This window comes from Gavialis gangeticus, unplaced genomic scaffold (assembly GCF_001723915.1).
Source record: "Gavialis gangeticus isolate Ggan-Ray unplaced genomic scaffold, GavGan_comp1, whole genome shotgun sequence".
Classification (NCBI taxonomy): Eukaryota; Metazoa; Chordata; order Crocodylia; family Gavialidae; genus Gavialis; species Gavialis gangeticus.
In genome coordinates this window covers 16,686,214-16,702,329 of record NW_017729002.1, presented here as the reverse complement: position 1 = coordinate 16,702,329, position 16,116 = coordinate 16,686,214, and the positions used below count along the sequence as shown (strand labels likewise).

The 16,116-nt window shown below is 43.7% G+C and overlaps 1 long non-coding RNA gene across 1 annotated transcript; it reads right to left on the bottom strand.

The window, feature by feature from the left end:
* Positions 1 to 3,812: 3,812 nt before the first annotated feature.
* On the bottom strand, positions 3,813 to 6,082 carry LOC109290781. The gene is made up of 3 exons (XR_002095682.1): positions 5,093 to 6,082; positions 4,845 to 4,988; positions 3,813 to 4,223 (listed from the first exon to the last, which is right to left on the bottom strand). It is a non-coding gene; the product is annotated as an uncharacterized LOC109290781 (long non-coding RNA).
* Positions 6,083 to 16,116: the final 10,034 nt, after the last annotated feature.

The following is a 16,116-nucleotide window of genomic DNA, read 5'->3' as shown; positions in this document are numbered from 1 at the left end:
GGGGGGGGGGCTGCCGCTGCCGCGCTTACAGCTCTTCCCTTCCCCCGCCTTCAGCCTGGAGCTGGCCGCGTCCGGCCCCCTCTGCGCCTTCGCTGTGATTGCTCGAATATGTGTAACGACTTTATAGCTGGTTTCTTTCCAGATTCGGTACAGGCCCTGCCTGCTGTCAGCTGCCGGGCAGCGCAGCACGGTGCAGCCAACGGGGTCTCCGGGGTGCGAGGTGCTCCAGGTAGCAGCTGGGGAGACTGTAGCTCCCGCTGTCTCCCCGCCATTGTGACCCCCCAGCTGTGGGGCACCACGGCGGCAGCTGACGAGGCCCTTAGTCCCGGCTGCACCCCACATGCAGCTGTACTGAGACCCCATCAGACGTAGGACTCTCAGTCCCAGCTGTGTGTGGTCCCTGCAGCTGGGACCCCATCAGCAAAGCGGGCTCCCAGCCATGGGAGCCTGCTTTTTACTGATGTAGGAGGAGCCCAGGATCCAGTTGCCAGCAATAAGCTGCAGTTGGATTTAATGTGCAGTGCGCATGGCAGGATGCATTATGGTGTGGATCCTGCATTAGATCCAGTTGCGTCTGTACCTGCATGTGTAGAGGGGCCCTATTTCCCTATTTTTTTTCTAAATATGAGGAATTGGCCAGCCTCACTGGTGGTCATGCGTTGCCTTCTCATTGGTCATTATTGTTTAAAGAACTCTAGTTGACCTGCTGGTGAAATCAGAAGTCTTTTTTTTGTTTTTTACTTGCTACTGAAATTTGGGCTGCCTCTTATTGTGTGGGTGCCTGATTGTAGCTGTTGTGATGACTGTCATTACTGCTGTCCATACAAAGCTCTTGTATTGGTATTAATAAGTTAAAAGACAGCCAACCTGTGGCCACACTAAGAGTGAGAGCCTATTTTTGTGAACTGTTCTTTGCGCATATTGTATTTGAACTTCTATTCCCCTTTCCTTGTTGAGAACTGACACTTATCACTGGGTCCAGTTCAGTGTTAACTTGTGTACTGCAGCATAAAATGGATTTGAATGTATATAAGGTTTTTTTCTACATGGCAGCAGAGATGTGGGTTTTCTGGAAAATTTTGAATTGGAAAATTTCCAGTGCCCTAAATAGAGCATGATCTGATCTAGCAGGTTTATTTGACTTATATTTAGTAAACAAAACTGAAAAAGTACCCCATGTTAATTTTGTGTCCCAATAGCCACAAGTATTTGAACTGAAATATTTGATTAGGGAAAAAAAGTAAATATAGCACACTTAATATGGTTTAAATGTTATATTCAAACAAATTCAAAGCTTCATGTGGAAAGAAATTATTGAAATACTAGCAACAATGTAAAGCACAATAGCATGTGCTTCCCTTACATTTTTTGTTTAAATTTAAGGAAAAAAAGGCACTGAAAACTGTTGACACTAATTTTAGCACACCCAAAGAACTGTGCATGATATGCTGTGCTGTGGTTTTGATTTGACCTGTGCAGCTAATTAGGTGAATTCATACCTTGTTTTTTGGTTTGGCTTATTATGTGAGTGTATTTACCCTCCTGTTTACAAATCAATAAAACATATATGTACTGTTACACACTTCCTGGGCATAATCACCTGAAAAACATTAATTGCATCTTTGAAACAGCTAAGCTTGCCTAATATTGTATTGGCATCCATTCATTCATTGTTACTAATGAATTTTATGAAACAATGAATTTTTAGAAATAGAAAATTTTCCAGTGCTTTATTTTTCTGTGGAAAATTTTCTGCCGCATATCTCTGCATGGCAGTGCTTCAGATTGCAGAACTGACAACTAAGGAAGTGTGTTGCATGGGAGAAGATTATTAGGAATTTCTAAATGTTGGGGGGAAAAAGTTGTTGTGATTTCTCGTTGGGGAAAATAGGGTGATTTCCTGTGTTGTCTTCTAGTTAAGTTTATCAAGGCTTTGGACGAGGGGGTGGGAGAGTGTGAAGGTGGACTTAGTCCACTACAACTCCAAGTGAAGGAAAAGCAGAAGCCAAGCCCTCATCTGCTGAATCACTGACCCCTTCACTTCCTCCATGATGGAAGATGATAAAATAGCATGGACTAAAAGTAAAAAATAAGAAACAATACCTTTGTCAGCTCCAGTTGGTACACTTGGGTCTCTCTTTATGCAATAGTTGCATTCCAAAAATACCTCGCATAAAGCAAATCCATTATTACATATAATTAGTAGGGATACATACCAGTCTCACTCGACTGCTCCCCCAAAACACAGCAAATTCAAATGGTAGTCACCAGGGCCGTCCCCAGGGGGATGTGAATCGGAGCGACCACCCTGGGTCCCGCACTTTGCGGGGCCCGGCAGCATGGGGTGGAGCAGCACAGAGCCAGGCAAATCATCCAGCCGCTTGCTGCCTCCCGCCACAATGGGGCTGTGTGGAGGAGGTGCTTGCCCCATGCTGCAAACAGCTCCTAGCACCCCCAAGCTGGACAGCAACCTCAGGCCTGCCCAACTCACCCCCTACAGGGGCCTCAATCCCCCTCTTCTTCCCCACTTACCTGCTGGAGCTGCCCTCAGGACTAGGGGCCATGTGCATATACTTCCAGTGTCCAAAGTACATTTAATTTTTTTTTGCATACACATGGTGCCCCCTATCTTACCTCCTTCCTTCTGCTTCCTTCCAGCTCTCTGCAGGCTGGGACTCTGCCAGCCTGCAGGGAGCTCATTGCCAGCTGACTTCGCATAAGATGGGATTTTTCTCACAAAGCGAATTTCTGGTATAATCAAGGTTGTCGCATATAAGTGAATTTGCACAAAACGAATTCACATAAAAAGAGACCTGAGTGTACTTTCTTTTTTCTGCAGGGACTTGGCTGAGATTTGCAGCTAATTGAAGCAAATTCTGAGAATGACTAAGATGCAACTATCAGGTAGAAATAAACACCAATAACACCATTGAGGGCCTTTGTCCTTATATGGTGATGCAAATGAATGACAAAAACTATACCCACTGCTGTTGGAGTTGAACTTGCTTTCACTGATTCACCTGCTGGTGACATCCAAGTTTGATGTCATAAAAAGAATAAGGAAGTTTAGGTTTGAAATTGTTGAGCCTAAAAAATAAAACATCCCCCACTTGTCAGAATCTGTTTAGCAACACAAGTTGCCCATGACCATATTGCTTCCATGCTCCTCTTTGCTTGTATGCTTTCAAACAGTGGGGTTAGATTTGAGTTTTGGTCCTCTGTGGGATTGGCCAAAATTACCAGTGGCTCAAAACTGTAATCCTGTATTTCAGTGTCTACTCTGACACATTTGCTGTATGGTTTTTGGCAAATCACTAACCTGTTTGTTCCTTTTAGATCATTAGAATACTTGCTTACTTCTGAGAGCTGTTGGAAGGAATCATTAAGTTGACCTCATTTAGTGGTGTATTGGTGGTGTGAGAAGAACTGCTTAGACACTAGGGGCACTACCAGCTTTCTGACTAGTCACATGATGACTCATTTGTTTTTTATCTTTCTCTGTAAGTAGGAAAGAGAAATGTGTTCACTGTGAAACTGAGCCATTTGGGTCAGAGGCAACAGTGCACTAGATATGTATTTAGTTTTCTAACCACGGTAATCCATTAACAAGATACAAACAGTGCCTGACTTTCTTATACCTGCCTTATTTCTGGAAATTGCTTGAGACTGAGCAACAGTGGTGTTGCTGTAATGACGCTGATTAGTACAGCAGCTACTGATAGGCCTTGTCAAATTTCTAATGTTCCAATGCATTATTATTAGGCAAGGACTGCTTGAACAGTGGTGAATTCTGTTGACAAAATTTGTGATCTAGCAGCAATATCAGCTACTTTCCTAATGTAAATGGCTAAAACCCAGTTGTGTCTGAGAGTTTAGATTCCTCCGTGGGCTTCACAGTGTTTTGGTTTCTAACCAAACCAGAGGATTCACTTGAACCAATTACAAAATGATCTGCACTGCTTATGATTAAAGTGTCATGGGGTCTCTTACTTCTTTGCATTTGAACATTTTTGTGGGAGATTATTAATTATGATGTACTTGTATAATAATAATATTGATAATGAAGATGATATAGCAAGTTTCTAGCTGCCATGCTTGAGTGACTCTGATCCCTCATGGTTTTACTAGGGAAAGTTTTCTCACATCCATGTTTTGTGTTGTTTTGTTTTCTCTCCTTTCAACATTTTTTTTCATCGAAAAGCATTTCTGCCCTTGTCTTGCATCTACATAAGAGAAAATAGAGCCAATCATTTTCTACAGATCTTGTAACTGTAACCTCTATTCAGATAGGTAATCTCATACACTGTTCACAGTTAACTGGCCCCTGTCCAGCTAGATGCTTATTTCACTAGCTTTTCTGAGCAACTTGGGCTAATTTAATTTAGGATGCTGTAGACTTACTATTACCCATATACATTGTGCTCTCAAGCACATAGCCTCAGGACTGAAAAAAAGACTATGCGTCTACATAGATCAGGCACATGTCCAAAAAATGTAAATACTCTGTGCTGTCAGTGCTAGGGTGTTAGCAGGCCCCAAACTATCTAACTTCCTGTCATTAGAAGCTTTGAAAATAGCAGCCTTCCTTTTGGGAGTTCCTTCTCCTTCACTCTTTCTGGTGGAATTAAAGGACATACAACTGTGAACAAAGTAGGTGGACACAGCTATCTTATATAGTTACCAGAGTACAGTTATTTGCAAAGTGAGCCATAGTTCTGAAAGATGCTATATACTTAAGTGGTTTATGCATTTAACTAATATGCAGTAGTCAATTTGTTGCAATGTAACTAATAGACAAGTTGGATTTGGCAGTGATAATGCCATTTGTTGAATTATGCACTTACCCAGGATGCATATAAATGCTATCTTGTCACCTCTGTGCAAAGAAAGTTGCTCTCCTCTCATGGTCCTTTGTGGTCACTTCCCATCAACCTCTGCAAACACTTCTCCATTTGCTTCCACCTCTGCCAGACATAGCCTCCTCTCTACTTTAGGGTATAGACAAGCGTACATTTGTAGCTGTTTCATGGGGGAAGAAGGAAAATACATGAGCTTAGTGCAATACAAGTATAGTAAAACTGCTCCAGCTAACCCTGCTTCATCTGTGGACAAAGTTGGGCCAATTTAGCTTGCTTGTATCATTACAGGGTCATGCAAACACAACAATTATAGCATAATAGCTGCTGTTTGCTTCTGAGCAGCAGTTCCCCTTCCCCTTTTGAAGCCACTATAAATGTATGTTTGTTCACGAAGTCCTTATCGAGCATCATGCAAAACCCTCTCCTGTGCTGTCTGTAGTCCACATCTGTTTGCACTGTGACTGGCACATCTTGTACACTATTCAGGTTTCCACTTAATATTTGGAAGCTGTAATACAGCATATCTGTGTGCTCTAGGAATTGATGTGGATAAGAATTTGCTAGTGCTTTCTTTTGCTATTTGTCCAAAGAAGTACCAAAGGATTGTGTGCTGGCAGGGGTGAATTTCAGGTAAAATAGAAGTCCAGGCTCCAGTTGGCAAAGACTATAGACACTTTTTTGCAAGAGGGATAGTTATATTAATGCCAGTGTTCTGGCCAAATTACTGCCCAAGCAGAGACTGTATTTGCACCTTCCTAAATTTTCCCTTCAGTTTTCACTGGATAGAATTCCACATGTCCCAAGCTGCTGTGCAATACAGTTGTGTGCTCTACTTCAGAGGTGGCTGTACTTTACTGGTGGAGGAAGTTATTTCTGGATATATTTGTTTGTGAAAGAATCCTGAGGTTCTTTAGGATAAAGGCTTTTTGTGGCAGTAGTGTCTCTGATGTATGGCTCACAGGTAGCATGTTTCCTGTGGACCCTTTGATTCTGCTTACAGCCACAGAATGCTAAAAAAAGTAAAAGAAAGAATAGGGCGTATGCTGTTGCCTACAATGTCACTTGCTCAGTATTGTTGCCTGTGGACTACCAAAGGTTGGGGACTATTGATTTCTAGTATTCTAGGGTCTTTTCTAAGCTGTAAGGTGTTGACCGTTCCTCATGCCAGGGTATTGTTTTGAAGCCCTCACAGTTTACTATGCGAATTGAGTCCAGTGAAGAGTGTTGAAGATGAGGTTCTTAAATGCTATTACCCTTCTTTCCTTCCCTCCCCCCGCAGTAATGTTTCCATTGTGAAGTGGTGAATAATACATTTGTCACAGCCTTGTACATTGTGAGACTTGTCACCCTCCCAGTGCTCTATACACCTCAATTGTACTGTCTGATGCACTGCTTGGCATCTGCTGGACACATCTGACTTGATAGAAGCTTCCCATTGTAAAGGCAATAATGGATTCAACATGGCATTCTGTGTATGACAAGAGCAGAGTTGGAGGGCTGGACACTGAAATGGTACAGTTGCCTCTTCACTTCCTGGTACCTTCTATGTCAGGAGCAGGCAGTTATTTTGGGTGGAGGGCCGCATGACAGGCAGTCAGGGGCAGGCAAATATTCATTTTCTAAACTTTTTAGGGGCCCCGCAGGCTGGCCCATGGGCCACATTTTGCCCACCTCTGTTCTGTGTATGTGTGTATGAACAAAAGGACAGGATAACTCTCCAAACTGTTCCCTGTTTAACTTGGGTTTGGAAGTGCTAACTTCTCATGCCTTTACATAAAAAATAGATAGGCTTCCTGTCTCCTACAGTGGCCAGTTCCAGCCAGTACAAAATAAGGATGAATGTTCTCATAATGCACTTTTTCTTTTGTCACAGAGCAAACTTCTTCCTGATCAAATTGTACCTTGAATTGACAGGTCAAGCTGATGGACTTTCTTACTTGCAGAGATGTGTTCTTGTTCAGAGAGGGTGTAATTGTTCAGTCTTAATGGGCATTTTTACACATTGAAAAGTGCCCAGTGCTGAGAAAATGGTGCTTTAGTTCAGAAGTGCACCACCACCATTTTCTGTGCACTGATGTGCATTTCGCCGCTTACACAACTGCACGTGGCACAGCATAGCGCGCCTCAGCTTGTGTGCAGAACAGACGCGATTAATTGGGTCTGCTCTGAAGTGGTGGGTCTCCGGTGCATCACAGGAAAAAAAGTGTGTGTATAAATGCCCAATATGCCCCCCTGCTTAAAATCTTGCTGCAGAGGACATCTTTTATGTCCAAAGTATTAACTAATTTATTACTAAATATAATCTGAATTATGAAGTAAAGTTAACTGTAACTGATGACACAGTATGTGATTATGCTGAAACAGTGCTTTGACAGGGTTCAGACCCTTGTAGTCTCAAAAGCCTCCCAGTTGTTTGCCTTGTTCTAAGGAAAGGCTGAATATTATGTTTTGATTTTTTTTCCTCAAATCTTTTCTCTTCTCTGGTATTTTGTGAAGTGTGATCTGAATGAAGATGTCTGAAAAGTAGACTTTAGTTCAGTGTGAAGTATCAAGGTAAGCTTGTATGGGAAAACTGAAAATCTGTTTAAGTAACAGCAGCCCATCCTCTCTAGGGGGTTTTGACATTTGACTAGGGGCTACCATTCCCTTTTCTGTGGAAAAGCTAAAACTTTAAGCAATTTTGTTTTCCAGATCTTCCTGGAGATATGCTTAAGCATGTGCCTGGAATGTAAATCTCCTTCTTTTTTTGCCTTTTTTTTTTTTTTAAATGTAAACTTTTAAAAACTTTAAATCCAGATGAATTCCTTCCATGAAGTGGATTACATTTAAGTAGGAATGAAGCACTCTACTTTGGAGTAAGTGTGCCCACACACATTCTTACTGGAGGAATAGCTCTGTGTGTAGATGAGTCCTGAGCTTTAAGAATTTGGCTCTAATCACTTAATTCCTCCTACTCCATTTCCCTCACCTATAAGGCTTGGGGACCTCCCTTCCTACAAGTCTTCCCCAACGGATGGGAAGATGGGTACAGAATCTAAGTGACAATCCAAGGTCATACAGTGTCAAAGGAAGCACCAAGGAGTCCCTGACTTGAAGACCCCTTTTGTAACAACGAAACCAGAATATTTGCCATGGTGATGCCATTGTGAATTGATAGTGTAAACAATGCATGGGGTGTACTGGGAGAATTGGCTGCAGTTTTGGATGGATTGTTATTTTGGGAGAAGGATGTATTCTTGAAGCTTAGAATTTTAGATTTCATTTTGCCAGAGAATTCATTCTTGAGACCACTGTCTGTTACTTGTTTATAGTCATCAGGGCCCTTGGTTTCTTGATCAGGCAGTCACCTCACCAACTTCCTCCTCCTGTGCCTTGCACTCCAGTCCCTCAGTCTCTGCCTCCCTGTTCAGGGCCTAGGGGCTGGGGTGGAGCAGGTGCCAAGGCATAGGGTTGATAGCTCAGAGAGTGCAAGCTTGAGGCCATAGCAGAAATACTCATGGCCTGTCAGATTCTAACAAATTTCTGAGCTCTACTAAATACCTTTGTCACAAGGGCACACAAAAGGAAAGGGAAGTAGATGCATAAGTAGCTGGCTACTGACTACAGAGGTCACAGGAGAATAGGTAAGACCTTGCCAGATCTTTGTGACTAGCATTTCTAAGCAGAGTGGAGTGGAGTTATACCAACTCTTGTTTTTTTCTGAAGCTAACTGGCCTTGTTATTTTTGCTTATGTAGGACATAGAGCTCTTAAATATAGGTAGAATCATTCTGGGAAGCTAACTTTAGTCTCTGCCTTTCATTCAGTAGTCACTGTCTAAATCAATCTGTGTGTGATTATCAGATGATTTTAACTCCTTATTTTCAAATTTCTGTGCTTCATGAATAAATTCAAAATTTGGACCACTGAAAGCCTGAGCTGTGCTAGCCCTGAGACTACCATGAAAACTATGGAGGCATTTTTAATCTCTCTCTAATTTATCACAGTTATCCTTTGAAAAGTCAGCACTTCCTTATTGAAGTGTTTTTCTCCAGTACTCATGTCTAAGTATGATTTAAATTGGAGAGATTAATGTCCTTTTTAGAGAGAAATTATGAATTGGGGTCAGAGATGTGGGTTTTCTGGAAAATTTTGAATTGGAAAATTTCCCAACGCCCTTAGGGCGTGATCTGATTTAGCATGTTTATTTGACTTGTATTTAGTAAACAAAACTAAAAAAGTATCCTGTGTTAATTTTATGTCTCAACAGCCACAAGTATTTGAACTGAAATATTTGATTAGGAAGAAAATTAAATACTGTACACTTAATGTGGTTTTAAATGTTATATTCAAAAAAATTAAAAGCTTCATGTGGAAAGAAATTATTTTTATTGGAATACTTGTAACAATGTAAAGACAGTACACAATAGCATGTGCTTCCCTGACATTGTTTGTTTAAATTTAAGAAAAACTACTGACGCACTAATTTTAGCACATCCAAAGAACTGTGCATGATATGCCATGCTTTGGTTTTTATTTGACCTGCACAGCCAATTAGGTGAGTTCGTAACTTGATTTTTGGTTTGGCTTATTATGTAAGTGTATTTGCCCTCCTGTTTACAAATCAATAAAACATATATGTACTGTTACATACTTCCTGGGCATAATCACCTGAAAAACATTAATTGCATCTTTGAAACTGCCAAGCTTGCCTAATATTGTATTGGCATCCATTCATTGTTACTAATACATTTTATGAAACAATGAATTTTTAGAAATAGAAAATTTCCCACGGAAAAATAAAGCATTGCCTCACATCTCTGAATGGGGTTAGGAGCATGCTAAATTGCAAGCAGTTGCAAAGAAACATACAAGGCACATTCTTTTTGGGAGAATTACTAATTTTTATAGGAAATTTTAGATCTAAAACACTATTTTCAGCACATTTCACGTGCCCTGTAATTAACAGTTCTATGCTGCTCCAATTTCATAACTATGGCAAAGAGGTGATGAGTCAATGTCTGGTAATCTTAGGGAACCTGATTGATTAGTGGGAGGTGCATATGAAGAAGAGAGTATTTATTAGTTTGGTAGTAGCAGTAGGATGCAACCACATTTTAGTTTGTCCTTGCCCTTACCTATTGTTGCATTTGCTTTTGCTTTTCCCTGAGGAAATTTCTTGGCTTTTTGGCTCTGCTTCTTTTAAGAATTGGAAGCAATGCAGGAGCACCCTTCTTAGGACAGATGACAGCTGCTTTTCCCTTAGCTGCATCAGCACCAGCTCTGTTGTGCTGAGGTGTCTTCTGAAATGCTAGCTTTTCCTGAGGAACATAAGCCTGAACTTCGAGATAATTTGGATGGAGGGTTCTTATTTTTAGAATCTGAATTTTAAAATATTAGAACTAGCACTAGAGCAAACTGAATTCAAATAGTGGCTGTGATTTTGGCCTTCTGGCCAAAACTAAAGGGGCAATGTGAAGGCAATAATGCACTGCTTCTGTATGCATTTGGAGTAGACTCTATTAATTGCAGGATTTCTAGATGGACTTGGGCAAGTCACTTCACTTTAGCCTCACTTCCCCCTTGTAAAAAGAGGTGCACTTGTCTTATGGTGTATAGAGCTTGATTAAATGTCTGTGCAGCCCTCAGAGGTCATGTACTGTTTGCTGAGCTGGTATCTGTGGGGAATTGGTGACCTGATCAAACAAAGTACAAAGGTAAAGGCATGGGTGTGGAAATAAAGCTTACAAACCTTTGTCCCCTTGCCGCTTTCACTGGCATTATCCTTTCCAACAGAAAAGCCATGAAGTAGACTTTGTGACCATTTTCTAGGAAGCCTGAAGACTGGGACATTGCTTGCCCTTGGGGAGGATCATAATGGGGGTTCAGGGCTCTGAATTCCTAAATCTCTAGCACTTTGCTGCCAGACTTGGTTTCAGTCTTGCTGCATGAAGCTAAAATCCATTATATAGCCTGATTGGGTCTTGGCCTAGTTCTAACTAGGCTGATTACCAGCACAGTCATTGCCCTTTGGGTCAAAGTTGGCAGCGTTAGAGAGGGCCGAGAGCATGGGTCATAAATTGAGTAACTCCCCCTGAGTGCAGGGACTGCCAGGTTTGGATGAGGCATACTGGGCGAGGGAGGCTTTGCCCTGCTTCTGCTTGTGCTGTACAGTGTATATGTTAATATAACTCCATTCTTCAGAGCACTCCAGCTGGCACCTTGAGCCTGCACAAAATTCAGTAACCTTTTTAATAAGGTTGCTGGGAGGTCAGACAGTTCTGGGAAGCTGAAAAAGAGGGTTAAGAAACCAGCAGTAGGTAACTGGAAGAGTAGCTATAACTGCATGGACACCAGGAAGATTAAGGAGCTTGGAGCACAAGTGGTGTTCACACTGATCCTTCCTGTGGAAGGCAGGGGTCCTGGCAGAGACCATCATATTCTGAAAGCGACTGCGTGGCTGAGAAGGTGGTCTCAACATGAAGGCTCTGGCTGCTTCTACAACAGGCGGATGTTCTTGGGAGGAGGACTGCTATCAAGAGATAGGGACCATCTGATAAGAATAGGGTTGAACATCTGTGAGCATCACCTGGCCAAGTAAGAAGGAGGGCTTTAAGCTAGATTTCACAAAGGATGGTGATCAAAACCCTCCAGCAGCAGAGCATGCAGTCCAGATGGGAAAGGACTTGAAGCAACTCGCCTCTGGAAAAGGGCTAGTGTTACAGGACTGCAACAAGTGGCACAAAAAGAAAGTGAGGAGGTCAAAATGCGAAATGTATCCGATGCATGTATACATGTGAGAAGCCTGGGGAATAAACAAGATGAGTTGGAAGCTGCAGTCTGTGAAAAGAACTACAGTCTGATTGGCATCACTGAGACCTAGTGGGACAGGTCTTTTGACTGGAATGTGAACATCGGGGGTTATTCACTGTTTTAAGAAGGACAGCGTTGGGATGAAAGGTGGTGGTGTTGTCTTTTATGTCAAAGGTGCATACACTTGTTCCCTGGTTCAGGAGGAAGAAGATGACAAAGCAGAATGCATCTCGGTGAAGATAAAAGGTGAAAGACACAGCACCGATTATAAAGGTGGGGATTTATGATAGGCCACCAAATCAGGAAGAGGAGGTAGATGAGGCACTCTTCAAGAAGATGATAAATCTATACAAAAGCTATGAGATGGTACTGATGGGAGACTTCGATTTTATGGACATCTACTAGAAGAACATTGTAGCCAAATATAAAATGTCAAGCCTAAATTGTGTGGAAGACAGCTTTCTCTTCCAGAAAGAGGAGGATGTAACTAGTGGATTATCTATCTTGGATCTTGTCCTGACCAACAGGAAAGAACTGGTGGAGGATGTAAAGGTGATGGATAACTTGGGAGGAAGTGATCACAATGTCCTAGAATTCCAGATCCTGAGATGGGGAAAGCATGAGATCAGCAAAATTAGGATGCTACATTTCAAAAAGCGGGTTTCATCCAACTCAAGGAGCTAGTAGGCATGGCATCATGGAGAATAAATTGAAGGATAAAAGTGCCCAGGAGGCCTGGGAGCTTCTAAGGAGCACAGTATTAGAAGCCCAACAAAAAACTGTCCCAACATGATGGAAACACAAGAAGACTGGTAAGAGACTACTGTAGCTGCACAAGGAACTTCTGAAGTGCAAGTGCATCAAATTCAGAAGGAAAGCATACAAGAAATGGAAGAATGGGCAGGACACCAAGGATGCATACCAGGAAATATCAAAGGTAAAGAATGAGCTGCACCTGGTAAAGGAGGTAGAGCACAAGATGAGGTTTTGTAAGTATGTTGGCCAGGAAAGAAGGACCTGGGAAGTTGCAGGTTAACAAGCCAGGGGGAGCACCTAACCCGGGGTGGGCAATTATTTGGGATGGAGGGCCTCTTAAGGAGTTCTGATAAGCTGTTGTGGGAAGTGGAGATGCTAACCTGGCCCAGCACAAGGGAGTGGGGGGGAGCAACTCATCCTGTCTGGCCCTGGGGGCACTGGATGGAGCAGGTGAGTGGGTGGGGTCTCCATGGAGACCGGTCTGGGACCCCTGTGGGGCTGGTCACACTTAGCTGGGCAGATGGCATGGGGCCACAGGTGGGTGGATGGGTGAGTTGGGAGCAGCGTCCAGGAATGGGATGGCGGACAGGGCTGGGACCAGGATCACGGGACAGTGACTGACAATGCAGGGCTGGGGCCTGGGGCAGAGCCACAATACACTCCCCATATGTCCTCATCTGCAGAACTGGTGCCCGCTGCTGGGACATGCAGGGAGTGAATTGCAGCTCTGCCCCAGGATCCAGCTCAGTGCTGTCACCACCCTGCAGTCCCAGCCCTGACCCCAACCCTGACCCTGTCTGCCTGTCCTGCCTTATGTCATCTACTCCACGGAGACCTTGCCTGCCCACTCTGTCTGGTGCCCCGAGCAGCGGGTACAGGCCAGATGGGCCCAGGTGCCTGGGGAGTGAGGCCAGGTCCAGTGGTGGCAGTGGAGATGCTGGCAGTGGGAGGGCAGGGGAGGGGTAAGGTGGGAATAGTACTCATAGCGTATGAGGCTAAAGAAGAAAACGGTGGTCAGCCTAATCAGTTAAGCAATTAGCTGTTTGTGCACAGGTGCTCTCTCCTGTTCAGCATGGGGGCTTTACCTGAGCTGTGTTGTCTGGCTGGGCTTGACACCCCCCTGTTCTCCCCTCCCCATTTCATCAAAGGGCCCAGGGAATATCTCCCAGCAGCAGCCATGTCTGAGCTGGTGTGTTATCAGTTAACCATTTAAATGATAGAATTAGAGATTGGTAAATTGATAATTTTTTTAAAGATATGTACATCCCTACTTGTTGTGGGCTGGATAGAATCCCTTGGCAGGCTGGATCTGGCCCGCAGACCATATTTTGCCTGCCACTGCGTCTCTGCAGTGAGAGAAATGATGCTTTCCCTCTTCTTTCTGGTAGCACTTCAAAGAGAAGTATTTGAAGACTGCTCTCATTTCCCCTCTTAAGCACCTTTTTCTGCAAGCTGAACATAGATTTCATAGACATTAAGGCTGGAAGGTGCCTCGCAGGATCATTGGGTCCAGCCCCTGCCCAAAGGGCAGGAAAGTGAGCTGGGGTCACATGACCCCAGCAAGGTGAGCATCCAGGCTTTTCTTGAATGTATCCAGAGTAGGTGCTTACACCAATTCTGGGGGAATCTATTCCAGACTCTGGAGACTTGGACAATAAAGAAGTTTTTCCTTATGTCCAGTCTAAAATGGTCTTCCAGCAGCTTGACTGTTAAACCTTGTCTTTCCTTAGGGTGCCCTGGTAAACAGGCATTCTTCCAGATCCTGTGATGCACACCTTTTTTTATACTTATATAATTAATATATTGATTAGGAGCAAGCAGGGCCCTTCCACCAGTCAGTGGTGGGGCACATGCACAGGGGACCCTGCAAAATTAAAGGAGCTGCAGTGCAGCCTACTTCCACTGTGAATCTGGTAGGTTCTACACATGTGCCTGGCTATCAGTAGCTAATCTGCCAACGCTGCTTTGTGCTAACTAGCATGGCTTGCAGTCTGCCTTGTTATCTTGTTTACTGTTTTCTGTGCCTCAAAATATAGATGTGCCAGATCAATGCATCTTAAGTTGACCAGTGTATTTGCTGCTTATGGGGAGGGGGCAGCAGTATAAGAGGGTGAATTATTTCTGATCAGCCAGAATATGTTCAGGAAAATGCTTTGTAAATAAGTAGGCGGCTTGGTCTGTGCTCATCTGACCCCTGATTTGCCATCTTTAACTTTTAAGCTAAAAACAGATGCTGCCTTTGTGCTGCCATAAACATTTTTTTATGGGGGAACAAAGCAGAAACAAGCTGATGTCCATGCTCTGTTGTGCCACAGATGCCTAATTTTGTGGCCACAACCAAGGTGATTTTAATTCGTGCTGCTATTTTGCAGACTGTCTGTTTGCTTTGTGATGGCAGAGTGTGGGCAGCCTGGAACTGGCTGTGCTCTCTAGCCACCCTTGGCAGGTTCTTTGGGGCTCGGGCTGGATCTTGTGTGTCCCAGGAATTAGTCTGCAGGGGTGTTCAGAGGCTCAATCCTCCATACCCCTGGAAGCCCTGGGAGTGCTTTCCCAGATTCTCCACTTGCAGAAAGTGTGCCCAGGAATCCCCCAGCAGGGGAGTCCCTGGACTTGCATATCATGTTGCCATGCCCCAAGTCAGTTTGCCCAGGTTGGAGTTGTCCTGTCAGATTGAGTCCAACGTTGAAGGACAATGGACAACATCTGTCACCCAACGAAGCGGATCAGCTGTGCTGGGATATATCCCAGCACAGCCAGTGCTGCAACAAAAAGGACCATGTTTTTCAGCCTCAGTGAACCTGTGTATCTACACTGAATTTTCTCATTCATAAAATAGGAAATGAGGCAATAGCAGTCAAATGGCTTGCTCGAGGTGTTGGTGTCATAAGTCACATGTATGACTTCTAGTCCTGCTCACTGCCTCTATTGTTCTGCATGCTGCTTTATCTGCAGCTTTTCAAATAGCCTGCTGGCACCTGTTAGCCAGGAGATTCTATGCTACATATGGTCTTAGTGGGTCATCCTAAATGAAGTCGCTTCATGAGCAGAGGAGACTTGTTTGGTCACTGCTCTTTGGAGGTGTGGGGTGGGACAGCCCAAGAAAGGCTGTTTGGAAAACCCTGCTCCTGCTTTTAAGGACACTGCTCTGCAGTTTGCAGGCCTGTTTTTCTGGCATCGTTTTACAGCCCTGTGACTCGCATCTCTTCCCTTCCAGATATACAGCATTGTAGGAGAGGCTTTTGTTAGTCCCCAGCCCAGCTGTCTCTCTCTAAAGCTTAGCTGACTAAACTGGCTGTTGTGAGGAAGAGATGCTGCGTGTTGCTGCTGGAACCTATTGGCACATGGGGTGAACAAGCAGATTGCAGTCCAAGCCCCTGTAATTAAAAGTTGCCCGAGAAGCTCTGAAGGAGAGGGGTTCACCTCCTTGCCTTGTCATTTTCTCCACTCTGCATCTAACTTTTCTGCCTTTGGATTAGAGGCTTGGCAATCCTAATGGGGGGGAAATTGTTTTGCTCACAGTGGTATAGAGGCAGTTAATATTTCAGGCTTCTCTTTTTGTTCATTTGACATCTGTCCCTGAGAGGGAAAATGACTTGGGTTGCACAATGAATCATTGGTTTCTTCTGTACCCAAGGCTGCCAGGTTATCAGCGTGCTTCCTGCTTCTAATACAGCATGTGAGGCTCCGAGCTGAGGCTGTCAGTTACTTTG